Below are 16,583 nucleotides of genomic sequence, written 5' to 3' on the forward strand. Positions count from 1 at the left end.
GCTCAATTCAAGTTTCTTGAATTTTATATAAATTGGGATTGAAATTACTGTCTGGATTAAAGTGCTAAGAGTCTGGCCTTTAAACACAGAGTTATAGACTCTTAGAGCCTTAAGCTGTCTCAAGAACCCTCCATTCCAGCCTTCTAATTTCACAGACAGGAAACAAAGACACAGAGAGGTCAACAGACACCCCAAGGCAGTAAGAGCACCCACAAGGCAGACTTAGGGCCAGACTCCTTTTCCCCAGTTTAGCATTCCACCCATGGTTACATATATGGAGTATATCTGAGTACGGGTATTCTACAAACGTTAGGTTTTAAAATTTTAAAAATCAACTTAACATATACCATTTATGTCATTCTGAAAAGCAACCCCCTGTCAGGAAGGGACATTCTAGTCTTCTGCTTTCAGTCCTAAAAATAAAGGACCCTCAAATTCCAAAAATTAAAACACCTTCCTTGGACCATGCACCAGCAGCCCATTAGCCCCAACACAACGACATCTCAGAAAAGAACTCTGAGAACCAAAGATTGCAAATCTCATGCTATAATTGCTCAGTTCATCCCACAAAAGTAAAAGAGCATTCTGATTGGCTACTGATGTCTATCGAAAGGTCAGACAGACCTTCTTAGTAAGGAAGAAAGGGTGAGAGAAAAAGCACAGTACAATAGAGTAAGAAAAGTAGGGTGCTCACCAGTGGCAAGCAGAAAATGATGATTATGATGTCAGAAGAAAGAGCTGAGATCTCTGAGGGACAGACAGCCCTAAAGCAGTCTGAGGGTGTCTAGAGTGGGGTGGGAAATGAACAAACAAAACCAAACAGACTCACAGGTACAGAGAAAAATTTGGTCGTTGTCAGAGGGGAGGGGAGTGGGGGAATGGGTGAAATAGGGGAAGAAGAGGACAAGTTACAAAATCCCAGCTATAAAATAAACAAAGACATGGGAATGCAATGTACAGCATAGGGAATATAGTTAATAATATTGTAAAAACTTCATATGGTGACAGTAGCTATATTTATCATGGTGATTGCTTTGTAATGCTGAGAAATGTTGACTCACCATGTTGTGCACCTGAAACTAATATAATATTGTATGTCAACCACGCTGAAGTTAAAAGCACCTATAGGTGGGCATAATAACAGCACTTACCTCAAAGTATCAGTGTGAAGGGTAAACGAATTAACACACGGAAAGTTCTTAACAGCATGCCTGGAATATACTAGGCACTTAATAAATATTAGCCCTTATTACCAGTGATGAGATTATCACATTGCATTTTGTGGATAAGTGTTCGTCTACCTATTCATTAAGTCCTTCAAAAGCAAGAACCACATCTGAGCTCAGCATGGTGATTAGCAGAGAGTTGATCACGCAATTAAGTTTACCAAACTGTGTTCATGGACTAGTAAACTCTATATTATAAAGATGTCAGTTCTTCTCAAATTGATTTATAAATTTAGTGCAGTTAAATTAAATTCCCGTTGTGTTTTTTTTGTGATACGGACGAGTTGATTCTGAAACATACATGAAAATGCAAAGCACCAAGAATGTCCAAGGCAATCTGAAGAAAGAAGTGAAAAGTTGGAGGGCTTGTACTACTACATACCCAGACTTATGGAGCTACAGAAATTCAGCCGGCGTACTATAGCAAGGAAAGAAAAAGAGGCCAGTTGAACTGTTTGGGGTCCAGAAAAAGTTCCACAAGTCTATGGAAACTTGCTGTGTGATTAAGGATCTCCTGCAGAGCAGTCGGGGGAAAAGATAATACCTTCAGTAAATGGTATGAGGACCACTGGGTAACTATATAGAAACAGGTGAATCTTGACCTTGCACATCATACACAGAATAAACTTCACATAGACGATAGAGCTAACTGTGAAGAATAAAACAGCAAAGATTTTAGAAGTGAGCCTAGGATAAAATATGAATGATCTTGGAGTCAGAAAGATTTTTTTTAAGCAGACATAAAAAAGAAAATAAAAACAGTGACAATAAAAGAGAAGATACATAAATGGGCTGATGTAAAAATTTTGCCCAGCAAAAGACATCATCAGGAACAAGTACGGCACAGTGTGGAAGAAGATATTTGCGACGCATATCACCATCAGTTGACTTTAATCCAAAATATATAAAAACTCTTTCAGATCAAGAAAAGAAAGACAACCCAATAGAGAAAAATAGGCACAACACATGAACTAATGCTTCGTAAAAGAAGGTGCCCAAATGGCCAAAAAGCATATGAAAAGACACTCAACCTCGTTAGTGAACAGGAAAATAAAAATTAAATCCACAATAAATTACTACTGCATTTCCACCAGATTGACTAAACGTAAAAGGATTAACAGTATCAAATGTTAACTGGAACTTTCACACACCGTTGAACCGAAAATAAGCAATTTTCACTGGAAAACTCTTTGGCAGTATTTACTGAAGCTGAACATATACAGACCCTATGATCCAGTGATGTCACTCCTAAATCAACAGGAATGCATACATATGTGTACCAAGTAACATCTATCAGGTTATAGTAACATTGTATTAGCACCCAAATGGAAACTCAGTGTCAATCATCAGAATGGATATGTAAACTGTGACATATTCGTGTAATTGAATGTCCTGTAGTAATGAAAACGAACGAGTTACTGCTACATACAACAAAAGGATAAATCTTGGGGCACCTGGATGGCTCAGTCGGTGAAGCATGCACCTTCGGCTCAGGTCACGATCTCACGGCTCGCGAGTTCAAGCCCCGCATCGAGCTCTGTGCTAATGGCTCAGAGCCTGGAGCCTGCTTTGGATTCTGTGTCTCCTCCTCTCACTCTGTGTCTCCCCTGCTCTCACTCTGCCTCTGTCTCTGTCTCTCCCTCAAACATAAATATTTAAAAAAAAAAAACAAAGGAATAAATCTCATAAACATAATCTTGAATCAAAGAAGACATATAAAATAATACAAAGGCTATGATTACATTTATATATTCGTGTGAAATCCAAAAACATACAAAGTAGGGGCACCTGGATGGCTCTGTCGGTTGAGCATCCAACTCTTGATTTCGGCTCAGGTCATGAAGCCGGGGTCATGGGATCGAGCCCGGCATCAGGCTCCTCACTGAGCATGGAGTCTGCTTGGGAGTCTCTCTCTCACCCGCTGCCCCTCTCCCCTACTCATGCTCAGTTTCTTTCTAAAATTAAAAAAAAAAAAAAATTTAAAGTAATCTACGATGCCAGAGGTCAGGGCAGTGGTTACACGCGTGGCAAAGTGGAGTGAGAAGTGATTTGCAGGTGGCACAAGGAATGCCTCTGGAGTGCTGATCATGGTCTGTTTCTTGATCTCGGGCCCACTGCATGAGCATGTTCAATGTGTAGTAATTCACTAAGCAGTCCAATTTGTGAACTTTTCCATATGTAAGTTATATTCTGGTACAAATGTTACTCAGTGATGTTTCTGAATGATAAATATGCCCCTTTCTGTACATCTGTGCATTACACTTAAAGGGCTCATCATAAACTTGGTTTCCCAGAAACCAAGGAATGATGCATTCCTATAGGTTAAAAAACAAAACAAAACAAAACTAAGGTTTTCCTCTACCTCATTGTATATAACACACAGGACAGAGGCTCTGGAGGCTGAACTCAGAGTGGGGTTTCAACCTGAAATTATCACTGGTGATGACGGTATTCCACAGCACAAGCTGAAGGAAGACAGGAGATCCCATCCCTCCAGAGGACCCCATTAATGTGACCCTCTCCTGAAAGGCACAAACGTGCAGTATGTTCTGAGTTCCAGTAATGACTGAAGATGACTGCTTGGCAATAAATAATAGAATCTTCTCTCTAATGACTCCTTCCTAGTGCCTCCCAAGAGAGGCCATTAAGAGACCCAAGAAATGCAAGAAAAATGCTGATGAAGGTTTAGGAAAAAAAAAAAAAAAGTCCATTCAGAGCCATCCTGTGAGCACATACAGGGAACTGGTTAAGAGCAAAGATTTTGGATTAGAACCCTAGAGCTATCATTTATTAATTACATGACCTCTGGCAAGTTATTTCACCTCCCTGTTCCCTCATTTTTAAAAGAAGCTAATGATACTGCCTTTCTTATAGGAATGTGGAGAGGATTAAATAAACATCTATCACAGCGCCTGGTACATAAAGGATTCAAGAGCCATAAAGGATGCCGATGGCCACTGGCACTGGGGATGTTGGAGCTGAAGAAGATGATGATGAAAATGATAAAGACCAGGATGTTCAGCAGGCTGATCAACCGGCAACGGGTTTCCAAAAGCTGGTCCTCAAGGACAATGACTGAACCTCCAAAGAAAAACGCTAGCAGGTGCCAATAAAGGACCCCTGAGAGGGCTGCAAGGAAATAAAGGTCTTTGGGGATGATCCTCACAGGGTCAGGGTATGGGGAGCTCTGGGTAAGCCCTTATCGTGAACAGAGCCTTCCTTTTTCTGAATGCCTCTCACCTAATTTTAATTACACACTTATTTGTGAGTTATATGTTAAATGCTGGTCTCCCCTAATAACCTGGAAGCTCCGTGAGAGCAGAGACCAAGTCTGTCTTAAGCTGCACGGTATTTTTAGCATTTAGCATGCCTTTTCACTCACAATAAATGCTCAATAAACGCTCATTGAGTGTTTGTCCCCTTGGTCCCTCCTTCAAAGTTTCCTCCTCCAAAGCTACCATGTGTAGTATTCAGCCCCTCATCCCTTTGTTACTAAGCACTTTGTGCCCGCCCAGTGCTATGCACCTGGAGACAAAAAAAAAAAAAAAAAAAAAAAAGATACGACCTCTCCCTCTAGGAGCATTCAGTCTAAGAGCTGGGAGGAAAAGACACATCAGCGGATATTTTTTATAACATACGATGGGTGTTATGGATGTGTGGATGATTTGCTCTGGGATGCCAGAGGAGGGAGCATCTGGGTCTAATGTGGGAGTCAGTCAGAGGGGGCTTCAAGGAGGAGGTGGCATTTGAACTCCAAGTGGAGTGAGGAATAAGAGTTTGTCAAGTGGACAAGAGACTAACAGCACTCCAGGTACAGGGAAAGGCATGATGAGACAGTCTTGGCCTTGGAAACCAGAACTATTTCTGTATTTCATAAATTGCAAGCTGGAAGGGACAGGGTGATAAGAGGTCAGGGGAAGAAGGTAAGGGATAGACACTTAAAAGCCTTCAAAGCCTTGCTAAAAAGGGTGGATACCTCCCTGGAGGTGACGAGGGGGCCCTAAAGGGTTTGAGTTAGGGAATGTCATATTCAGATTTATGTTTTAGGAAGAGCAGGCTGGAAGTTGTATGATTATTGAATTACAGCCTTTCCCTGAAAACCCGTGGCAAGGGCCTCCTGGTCTGCTTTGCTGATATGAGGACTGATGTTTCACCCTCGAGCCTGGCCTTAACTCGCTACCTAAGGTTGAGTTCTCCCCATCCTTGGGTACACTTGCCATATGAAAATCCCAACTCCCAAACAGCTTCCTGGGTCCTTCAAGTATCAGTGTGTCAACCATTTAACATGAACTCTGGGTTTCAGATTCCCTGGCCCTAACTAACCTCAGTGAAAAGATCCTGAGCCAGATCCCAGCTCTCTCCACCTGCTAAATGGCACTGAGATGCCCCAGTGTTCATGCCCCCACACACATCAGCTACAGGGAACTTTAACTTCTGCCTTAACTTGCAACCTGGGGTTACGAAGACTGCTGAAGCAGTACACAAGCCACAGCGGTCCCCTCCCTGCTGCGCAGGACTTTCAGAACACGGGAAGATTCGATGCACATGCTTCACTTAGAAATTGGCACGGCGCACCTGGGTGCCTCAGTCAGTTAAGCGTCTGACTCTTAATTTCAGCTCATGATCTTGCAGTTGGTGAGTTCAAGCCCCGCATTGGCTCAGTGCTGACAGCCTGCTTGGGTTTCTTTCTTCCTCGCTCCCTGCCCCTCCTCCACTTGTTCTCTCTCTCTCTCTCTCTCTCTCTCTCTCTCTCTCTCTCTCTCTCTCTCTCTCTCAAAAAAAATCCATTAATGATAATAAAAAAAGAAATTGTCACAATTGAGCCCACCCAGCCAGGATGAGGCAGAAGGAGATGGTATTGATGGGTTGGCAGATGGGAAGGCAGGGCTAAAAGTCTAAAACAAGTGTGATGGTGGGCTTGGCCCACTCTGTTTCCCTGGATGGTCTTCTGTAGCTAGTGCTCCAGAAATCCCAGGCAGAGATGAAACAAGTCCCATTCCAAATTAAATATCACACATATCTAAAATTGAAAACTGGATGTAGCTAACAGATCTGAGTTCGAATCTCTCCTGTTTACTATGTGTAACCTTTGGCAAGTTACTTAACCTCTCGAGGTCTCAGCTTCTAATCTCCTGTAAAATGACGGTCTTGGTACTTATCTCATTGTTATGACAACAAATGAATTAATATTCATAATAATAAGTGTACATATATGTTTGTTAAATTAGTAGGATACATTAAAAATAAATCATTCTCTTCCATAAAATAGGGATCATCATTATCATCTCATGGGTTTGTTATAAGGATTAAAGGTGGGAATGTATATGAAGCACAATGCAACAGCCCAATGGAAGTTCATTCTTTCCCACATATGCTACCTCTTCATGGGATGGCTGGGAGCCAGATGCATGGGTCCTGAACTGACCATTACACGGATGGGAAGAGGGATGGGTGGGAAGGAAGCTCCTGGAGACTTGGCGATGTGTCAGCCAAGAGAATGTAGCTGGGGGTATGGGTGAGGGCAGGAAGCACGGAGGGACATACACTCTCCAGGAGCCCCACTTCTTACCCTACTCAGACAATGGGATCTCTGGGGCTGGCGACAATAGCACCCCCTCTCCCTCCTGAAACATAATGTCACAGACGTGACTGTGGCCCAAATTTAGTCTCTCTCCACACCCCATTCCCCTGCGTCTGTGACCCAAGATGGGCCAATCAGAATCCTCCCCCAGGGTTTTTCCAGTTTGGAATTAATGGGACCAGGGCTTTTCTTTTAGTTACAGGACTAACTGAAAGATTTTTCATGGAAGGTTCTTGGCAGCTATAGTCCTTGTTATTTGGAGAAAGTTTATCTGTAGTAAGAAAAATGAAGACAACACACAGAAACACAGCCAAGAGATACGGGATGGAAAAAGTGACACAGACAAGGTAGAAGGGAGAGATGGAAAGGAGAGAGGGAGGAGAGAACCCTTTTGGGTCCCTAGATCCACTTATACCTGAAGCCAGACCCACCCCTAGACTTTCCAAATATGAGACTCAGTAATTCTCTTTCTGCTTTAGTTAACTTGACTTTGTTCCTGTCATGTTCTGTGGAAAGAGTCTTTACTAATTTTGAAACAAAGAAAGAAAATAATTCTGCCTGAACTATACAATTCATTAGCAGGCTAGGGAAATGGTATTCGTGGCTTGACTGAGGTGGTTGACGAGGAAGGTGGCAGCTGATACTAAAATGTCACTGAGATGACAGCAAATCAGTTGACTTCGAAAGTATTGAACTAGATGTCAACTTTAGGGAAAGACTCAAGGGATGTCAAGGGAGCCCCTTGCTCAACATTCTTATCAACTTTGATAAAGATTTCTAAGACTGCTTATCGGAACTGTAGATAATCCAAAATGAGATTACATGGATAAGTCACTCAGTGACAGAATCCAGATCCACGAGTGGCTGACAGCTACAGGGATGGACCCAAACATGCTGGATTATGTCTGAGGAGGACCAAGACTAAGTTATGAGGAATCACGTCGAATCTTCCATTCAAAGACCAGTCACACCAGTTGAGGGAGAGGAGGGAAGGAAGCAAGCCTTCCCAGCGGCTCACAGGAATTTTTGTTGGCTGCATGCTCAGCGTGATCCCAGAGCGCTGTGAAAATAGCAAACACAAGACCTGGCAAGCTTAACACAAACACAGCCCTCAGGACAAGGGAGATAATCATCCCCCATGTTCTATCCCTATCAGAGCACATCTGGAGTACAAAGTGCAAGGGGACAAGAAACAGCATCCTATAGAGAATGGCTGAAGAAATGGGGCATTTTGGCCCGAAGTCATAGTTTCTATTTCTCCACAAACACCTCAATGGCTGACATATGGCCAAGGGGAGACCTTATTTGCTCGACTCCAAAGAACAGAACCTGGACCGATGAGCGGAAGTTACGTGGAAGGGACATGTTGGCAAGAGAAAAGTACAACCAGGTCAACCATGGCTCAGGCTCTGCCAGCTTTGAGCATCATCACCTAAAGGAAGCTCACGATTCTTCTCTCTCCAACACTTCACTGCCCAGGCAGGGGGAGGCTGCTGTCACTCCAATTTTGGGGACATCCTACTGGCCACTGTACTCGGGTACAGGATAGGCAGTGATGTGACCAGGTGCTAATGTATGTGGAGCACAGGAGGCTGGGGTGGAGCGAGGAGAGGTTGTGATGGGGAAACATGGTCATAGAAAAGTGACCATCTTTTGGCCACCTTCTCTCTGTGTCTCCTCATCTTGTTTTATTTTTTATTCTTATTTTTTTCATAATGTTTTTATTTATTTTTATTTTTTTAATATATGAGATTATTGTCAAATTGGTTTCCATACAACACCCAGTGCTCATCCCAAAAGATGCCCTCTTCAATCACCTACCCTCCCTACCCATCACCTACCCATCACCTACCCTCCCCTCCCTCCCACCCCCCATCAACCCTCAGTTTGTTCTCAGTTCTCAACAGTCTCTTATGCTTTGGCTCTCTCCCACTCTAACCTCTTTTTTTTTTCCTTCCCCTCCCCCATGGGTTTCTGTTAAGTTTCTCAGGATCCACATAAGAGTGAAATCATATGGTATCTGTCTTTCTCTGTATGGCTTATTTCACTTAGTATCACACTCTCCAGTTTCATCCACGTTGCTACCAAGGGCCATATTTCATTCTTTCTCATTGCCACGTAGTACTCCATTGTGTATATAAACCACAATTTCTTTATCCATTCATCAGTTGATGGACATTTAGGCTCTTTCCATCATTTGGCTATTGTTGAGAGTGCTGCTATAAACATTGAGGTACAAGTGCCCCTATGCATCAGTACTCCTGTATCCCTTGGGTAAATTCCTAGCAGTGCTACTGCTGGGTCATAGGGTAGGTCTATTTTTGATTTTCTGAGGAACCTCCACACTGCTTTCCAGAGCGGCTGCACCAGTTTGCATTCCCACCAACAGTGCAAGAGGGTTCCCGTTTCTCCACATCCTGTCCAACATCTATAGTCTCCTGATTTGTTCATTTTGGCCACCCTGACTGGCGTGAGGTGATATCGGAGTGTGGTTTTGATTTGTATTTCTCTGTCCTCATCTTGTTTTAAAGAAAAAAAAGAGAGAGAGAGAGAGAGAGAGGGATTATAGATTTCTGGAATCCAGCTCTTTGTTGGGGGTGGGTCCAGTGAAGCTGCGGTTAGTTTGTTTGTTTTACACTTTCCAAGTGATTCTGAAGCATAGCTAGGTTTGGACACCGCACAAATGACCCCACGAAGTGCTGATTCCAGGGAAAGTCACTTAATAATTGGTGTCGAAGTTTGATTGATCAATAATCCTCTCTGCTCTCTTCTCCATTCAATCAAAGCCAGTGTCTGAAGCTGGGAGCCCCTTCCCTTTGCCCTTTTGCCGATTGTCCTGCTCTTCACCTCTGAACCATCAATGACCCAGCTTTTCACCATGCTGATCTCCTTCCTCTCAATAGTCTTTTTTTTTTTTAATTTTTTAAATGTTTTTACTCATTTTTGAGACAGAGAGAGACAAAGCATGAGCAGGGGAGGGGCAGAGAGAGAGGGAGACACAGAATCCGAAGCAGGCTCCAGGCTCTGAGCTGTCAGCACAGAGCCTGACGCGGGGCTTGAACTCATGGAGTGGGAGATCATGACCTGAGCTGAAGTCGGACGCTCAACCGCTCAACCGACTGAGCCACCCAGGCGCCCCTCAATAGTCTTTACCTGGGACCAGCCATCTGTCTGCCCTCAACCTCCAGCCAATGCCCCCAGGGCACTGGGCATCTCTTCTCTCTGCTGCCTCCACCTGGAGCTCCTTGCCTTTGGTCCCCATCCCTGGTCTCAATTCTCTGGCTGAGAGAGAAACACTTTCTCTCGCTTCCATCTAGCTCTCTTAGCAGATCTCACACCAGGATTCTTCACTTTTTTTTTTTTTTTTCAACAAATAAAGATTTAGTGCCTGTCATGTCCACGAACTGTTCTGGGTGCTAGAAATAAATGGCAAACAAGAAAGGACACAGTGCTTGCTCTCATGAAGCTTATATTCTAGCTTGAGGAGGCAGATGATAAACAAGATAATTTCAGAGAGTGATTAAGGGCTATGATAAAAATGAAATCAGGCAAAAGAAATGGGAAACATAAATTGGTGGTCAGAGAAGCCTATTTAAAGGGATAAAATCTGAGCTGAAACTTAAAAGACAAGGAGTGAGCCACATAAAGCTGAGCATTCTAGTCATGGAGAAGAGCATGTACAAAGGCCCTGGGGTGGGAATGAGCGAAAATCCAAAGAGTAGTGTTGCAGCTACGAGGTGAAGGAGGAGAAAGAACAGGAAGAAAAGAAAATGAAGAAGGATGAGGAGGAGAAGGAAAAGAGAAGAGGGGGAGGGGAAGACGAGGAGGAGGAGGAGGAGGAGGAGGAGGAGGAGGAGGAGGAGGAGGATTATAAGAGCTTCCTCTAGCTCTTAGAATCACCGTCCCATTTTTATGGCCTGCTCCGAGTTTGCCCACCTTCCCACACTCCTATCCCCCCCACATGGTGCTTTGTGCCTGGAGTCTTTCCCTGCCCTTCTATTGTCTCACAAAGTCCATGAGGCATACTTGCAAATGTCCGGGCCACAATGGGAGATAGGGTTTGAGTTATTTCCCATGGGTCTTCTGGGCCTCAGCTAATCCACAGAGGTGCGTAGGCCCCTGTTAAGTTTCCCTGAACCTTTCATGGCAGTTTTGAATATCCCATGCAAGTTAGAGGCTTTGTCTATGTAGAGCTCACAAGGACTTCTTGGCGATGTCACGGAATTCCTTACCTGCCCATCCCAGCCTCATCTCTAGCCCAGCCAAGACACCCTGTAGACATGGGAAATTTATACCAGCAAGAGCTGACCAGCCACACAGGAGGCTTCATGTGACATGGTGAGCTCCCTGACATGTAGGTGTTCCAGCAGATGTGCCTATGGTATAATCACACACAAGTGCACACTGTCAGAAGAAAACTAGGGGAAATGATACCTTCGATAATTCAGGCCACTTGCCACCCCATTCAATAAATGCATGTGCCTGAGCGTGCATGGGAGGGGACTCATTCCCTCACTCCATCACAGTGAGTATTTTGTACCTGTCATGTCAGGGGTTAAGGACCAGCAAACCACTTGTTTTACCTGTTACTTGATTGAGGGGACACTGGTCTCTTCCAATGCAGGAGGGGCAAATGGAAGTCCTGGACTTATTAAGAAATGTCAGTGTGCTTCTATTCCTCATTAACAGAACTATCTGGAAGGAGACATGAATGAGACTACATTGAATCCAGTACCCATGTTCCTACTGACATACAATTTGAAAGGATTTTTAAGGAATAATATTGTTGGCATCATTTTGTTTTTAATTTCTTTAAATGTTTATTTATTTTTGAGAGAGAGAGAGAGAGAGAGAGAGAGCAAGCGAGCATGAGCATGGGCATGAGTGGGGGAGGGGCATAGAGAGAGAGGGAGACACAGAATCCAAAGCAGGCTCCAGGCTCTGAGCTGTCAGCACAGAGCCCAACGCGGGGCTCAAACTCACAAATATGAGATCGTGACCTGAGCCGAAGTCGGACGCTCAACCAACTGAGCCACCCAGGCACCCCAAGGAATAATTTTGACTTATATGATTTTTTGCTTTCCATGGTGCCTCTTGAATCTAACCCTCAAGTAAGATGGGGCTCCAGTCTACTCAAATTGTCTCATTTTCTTTCAGAATATATATCCCTGTGAGCTTTTCTTTTTCTTATAATTTCTTTTCCCTCCTCCTCCTCCTTCTTCCTTCTTCCTGCAACTCCCTTTCTTCTTCCTTCTTCTTCCTCCCTCTACTCCTCCTCCTCCTTCTTCTCTCTCTTGTTTTCTGTTTTATCCACTTCCTCCTTATTCCTTTCTTTCCTTAGAGCTTCCACCTTTATTGAGGGAGAGGGTGAGATAGAACAGGTCACTCTGACATACTGGCCCTTTTTTCTCCTCTCAGTATGAAACCTATCAATACCACACACACACACACACACACACACACACACACACACACACCCTAACACTCCTTCCAACCTGACTCATTTAGCAAGTATATAAACTTTACATGCTGTCGGGAAGACCATCTAGATACCTTTTACTGGATGAGAGGACATGAAATGCTGTGCTTTTAGATGACTATGCATTAAAACATGTGGCAGAGATAGCTAATTGTCCCTTTAAATCCATTTTCACCTTCATTCTTTTGGGGAAAAAAAAATCCTTTCCCCAAGTTTTAGCTGGGCATGTGGCTGTCTAGCTAAATGCTTTATTTCCCAGGCTCCCTTGCTGCTAGGTGTGGTCAAGTATCTAAATCCTTACCAGTGGAGTGTGTTTGGCAGTGCTGGGTGCAATTCTGGGTCACATCGTTCAAAAGAAAGCTGCTTGCCCTCTACTTCCTTTCCCCCCTGCACACTGACTGAAACTCACATGTATTGGCAGTGAGCTGGCTGTAACGGCTCTGATGAGAACACCCTACAACAGTACTGTCCAGAAAATAAGCTCCCAGCAGGTGAAATTCACTGTATTTGTTAACAAGTATCCAGTAGGAACAAATGTAGAACAAGTAAAATTAATTTTAACAATATATTTTACTTAAGCTAATATATACAATTACCACTTCAATATGGAATCAATGTCAAAAAAATTATTGAGGGGCACCTGGGTGGCTCAGTCGGTTGAGCGACTGGCTCTTGATTTCGGCTCAGGTCCCGGTCTCAGGGTTCATGGGATTGAGCCCCGTGTCAGGCTCTGCACTGACAGCGTGGAACCTGCTTGGGATTCTCTCTCTCCCTCTCTTTCGGCCCCTCCCCGCCCCCCTCAAAATAAATAAATAAATAAATAAATAAATAAATAAATAAACAAACAAACAAACACTTAAAAAGTTATTGAGAAGTCTATTTTTCTTCCATCCTTATCTCTCAATCACCGGTGTGTGTCTTACACTCACGGCACATCTCAATTTGGACCAGCCACATTTCAGGTGCTGTAACTCCAGGCTGTCTATGGGACAGCAGAGCACTGGCGGATTACAGGGCAACACAGCAGAAGGAATCTGGGTTCCTGGTTGACCCGGTGGAGCAAAGCTGGCCATCATCTAGGACTTCCCATTTACCTCTTATTTTCAAAAAACTGTATTTTGGGGTCTCTGTGAGACATGAGCTTCACCTATATCTTCAGTAATATAACATGGTAAGAGGTTTTCCTCCCCCACAGAAGTTAACATTGACCTGCATCTGACATTCTGTATGACAAGCAAATGGAGGCAATAGTGAAAAGTTCTTGACATGCCAGCCCATGTATGTGAACTTATCAGCAATTACATCCTGCTGTTCCAGCTGAGTCAGTAGTGTGTATGGAGGAGCACCCAAATTTTAAACCCTGAAAAATCCCTATTTGACATGCTTTCATTTTTTGGTATGTTTTGATTTTTTTTTTTTTTTTTTTTTTTTTTGCATTTCATGAAACTCAAAGCAGTAAGCAATCTCTTTTAATTTTCATTATCAATTTGAACTACATACTTATTAAAAGGGGGCCAAGTTTAAAAAATAAAGTTATATAATAAAAAAGAGGAGAATGATACAAGAAAAGAGAAGTGGGAGGGACGACTTATAGTTAATTACACTATCAGCAGCAGCACTGAATTTTTAAAAACGCCACTAGATTAGACATAGTTTATTTAAAAGACCTTATCCAGTTTAAAATTCTCCAATTCTACACAGGTACTTTATGAACATCTAATTTTGTAGGCCTGGTCGTATAAGTTTGTGTGTAAGAATAAAACAACAATCAAATTAGGGTTTTTTGTTTTTTTTCCTATCCAATTTGTTTCTGTTTTCCCACAAACAAAAGGAACTGGCTAAAGATTGACAAGGTTGTTCATGTTTCTAAATTAGTTCTCTAGTTTATGAGGAAATGCAATCCCAAAGTCTATAAAAAGGAAAAAAAGCAAATGTAAATAAGGAGACATTGCTTTAGACTTTGTGTCCCAAGATATGTCAGTTATTGTCTTGATTTGTTGTCGCTGTTTTCCTTCAGTGAAGACTCACCATCCAGAATGCCGAGGGCAGCCATAGTTAACTCATTTTATTCCCTGTTCATTTTCGTGTGTCAATACAGGAGACCGGTTAAGGGAACAGATTTAGGAGTCAGACATCCCTTAGTTTGTATCCTGACTCCAATGATTACCAGCTGTGTGGTTCATGGGCAAGTTATGAAACCTCTCTGAGATTTGGTCTTCTCATCTGTAAAATAAGAATCATAATAAGCTGCCTCAAAGTACTGGAAAGAATAAGTGAGATGAGTAGGAAGTATTTAACACCATGTCTCATCCAGTGTTTCTGCCAAGTATTTTTCTATTTCCAAAATAATCATCTTATAATGTGTATTTTTTTTAAGCACCTACTCTATGACAGCTTTTTTTCTTTAACATAGATTATTCCTGACTCCCACAGCAACACTGTAAGGGGTGGGGGAGCACTCTCATTTCACAGCTGGAGAAGTTCTAGCTCAGAGAGGTGAAGTGCCCTGCCTACGGTCACACAGCGAATATATGACTGAACAGAAGTCAAACATCAAAGCCTGTGCCCTTTCTGCCAGACTGAGGTGGGGCTCTCCGGGACACACAGTCCTGTGGCATTGTGCAGCCCAGAGTGGGACAAAGAACGAGAAGGCCAAGCAGCTTTGGAGGTCTCCAAACCTCACAGTTTAGAATAAATCCCCCAATTATGCTTGAAGTTGGACAAGCTTTTGAAATCTCGACTGGACATTCTTTTCCCATCAAGTTCCTTGAAATTTCCCTTTAAAGAGCATCTAGGAAAAGCCACTCTCATTAGCCAGGGTCTGGCTTTATTTCCCTAATAAACAGATCTTTAGTCAGACAAAAGGGCCTCTTTTATTTTCAATCAATTCTTCAACATTTCAGCTGATTTTCTTCTATTTGGCTTGAAATTGTGATCTGGGAATGGCTAGTCCTGCAAATTGTCGTCCTATCAGGGAAGCCCCTTGAGGATCCTCAACTTGTTATTTTTAATCACTGTAATCTCCTTGTCAAAGGAGACCATGGTCAGAAACAGAGCAGGCCTTTCAGAGCTTTTCTAAAGCACAGTTATTGCCAAGGGAGGGGGGACAGGGGGAAGAGGGAGGGAGGGGAGAGAGAAGCGGTGGGAGAGAGAAGGAAGTCCATATAGCACTAGCAACTTGGAAAAAGCTGAATAATAATCTCAATGGGATCCTGGCTGTTGAGAAGAAAGCCCGTGTGTGTGTGTGTGTGTGTGTGTGTGTGTGTGTGTGTGTGTGTGTGTGTGTATTAACAGTGACCATCATAATCCAGTGTAGAACATCTAAAGGAGATACTGGGGTGGGGGACATAGAGAGCAGAAGCTATTCAGGGATGAACTGGAATTGTGGGGATAAAGATTCCAGGCAGGAAAACAAGCCATTGATTCCAAGGCTTGTGAGGGGGCCTCAAGAAAAAAATAAAAGAAGCAAGCAGAACACCAGGGGAATGTTAACTTCCACGGCCCTAAGTCAATACCCTGAACAGAATGCATTAGATTTACCTTTAACATGATTATTCTAAGAGAGTATAAGCCAACAGAAAATGTCACAAACTAGGCCAGCGCCCTCTTCCTAACTTTGAGTGGCGGAACCAGGTTTGCTAATCTCAGGGTATTTACTCAGAAGGCTGGGAGCACGGTTTCCATAATATCTTCCTTCCATGATCTCTTAGCCACCAGAAGGGAGAAATGGGGATTGCCGGCCAACAGCCTGGGTGGGGGTGTCACAGTCTGAAAGTCTAATGTGTAGGCTGGAACCACCTGTAGGGTAAAAGTCTAGAGCTCTCTCTCTCTCCCCTAGTCTCGGTTCTCACCTACTGGCCATGGACACTCTGGAAGCAGGAGCCTCTGTGTTCTGGTGAATACCAGGGGCCCCTCCTCCCCAGTGCTAGGGTACCTGCAGCCAGTGCTCAGGCCATCAGGGAGGATTTGTATGGGAAGAAACGGCTGGTAGGACACTTGGTGTGGCCCCAGACTTGCCTAAATCATCTAAAAATATCTTCTTGGGCTCACAGTAAGAACAATCTTAGGTGAGGCTCCCAGTATGGAGAAATCATTCATTCACTCATTCCATTAATTCACGAGGACTCAGCCACCATTCACTAGTAGACTGAATTAGAGTGCTGAGAACACCACTTTTAAACACACACACACACACACACACACACACACACACACACACACACCAAAAACAAATGACTAGGCAGGCACATCCCTCCGTTATTAAACCAATAAGGGCCTCATATCCAACTCAAACTAA

The 16,583-nt window shown here is 43.3% G+C and overlaps 1 protein-coding gene across 2 annotated transcripts in view; it reads right to left on the reverse strand.

Annotated features, from left to right (window-relative positions):
• SPON1 (spondin 1) overlaps positions 1 to 16,583 on the reverse strand; it is a 260,311-nt gene that overhangs the window by 241,611 nt on the left and 2,117 nt on the right. The gene's annotated exons all lie outside the window — the stretch shown is intronic.

The sequence above is a fragment of the Herpailurus yagouaroundi genome, unplaced genomic scaffold (assembly GCF_014898765.1).
Source record: "Herpailurus yagouaroundi ecotype Mexico unplaced genomic scaffold, PumYag 218, whole genome shotgun sequence".
Lineage (NCBI taxonomy): Eukaryota > Metazoa > Chordata > Mammalia > Carnivora > Felidae > Herpailurus > Herpailurus yagouaroundi.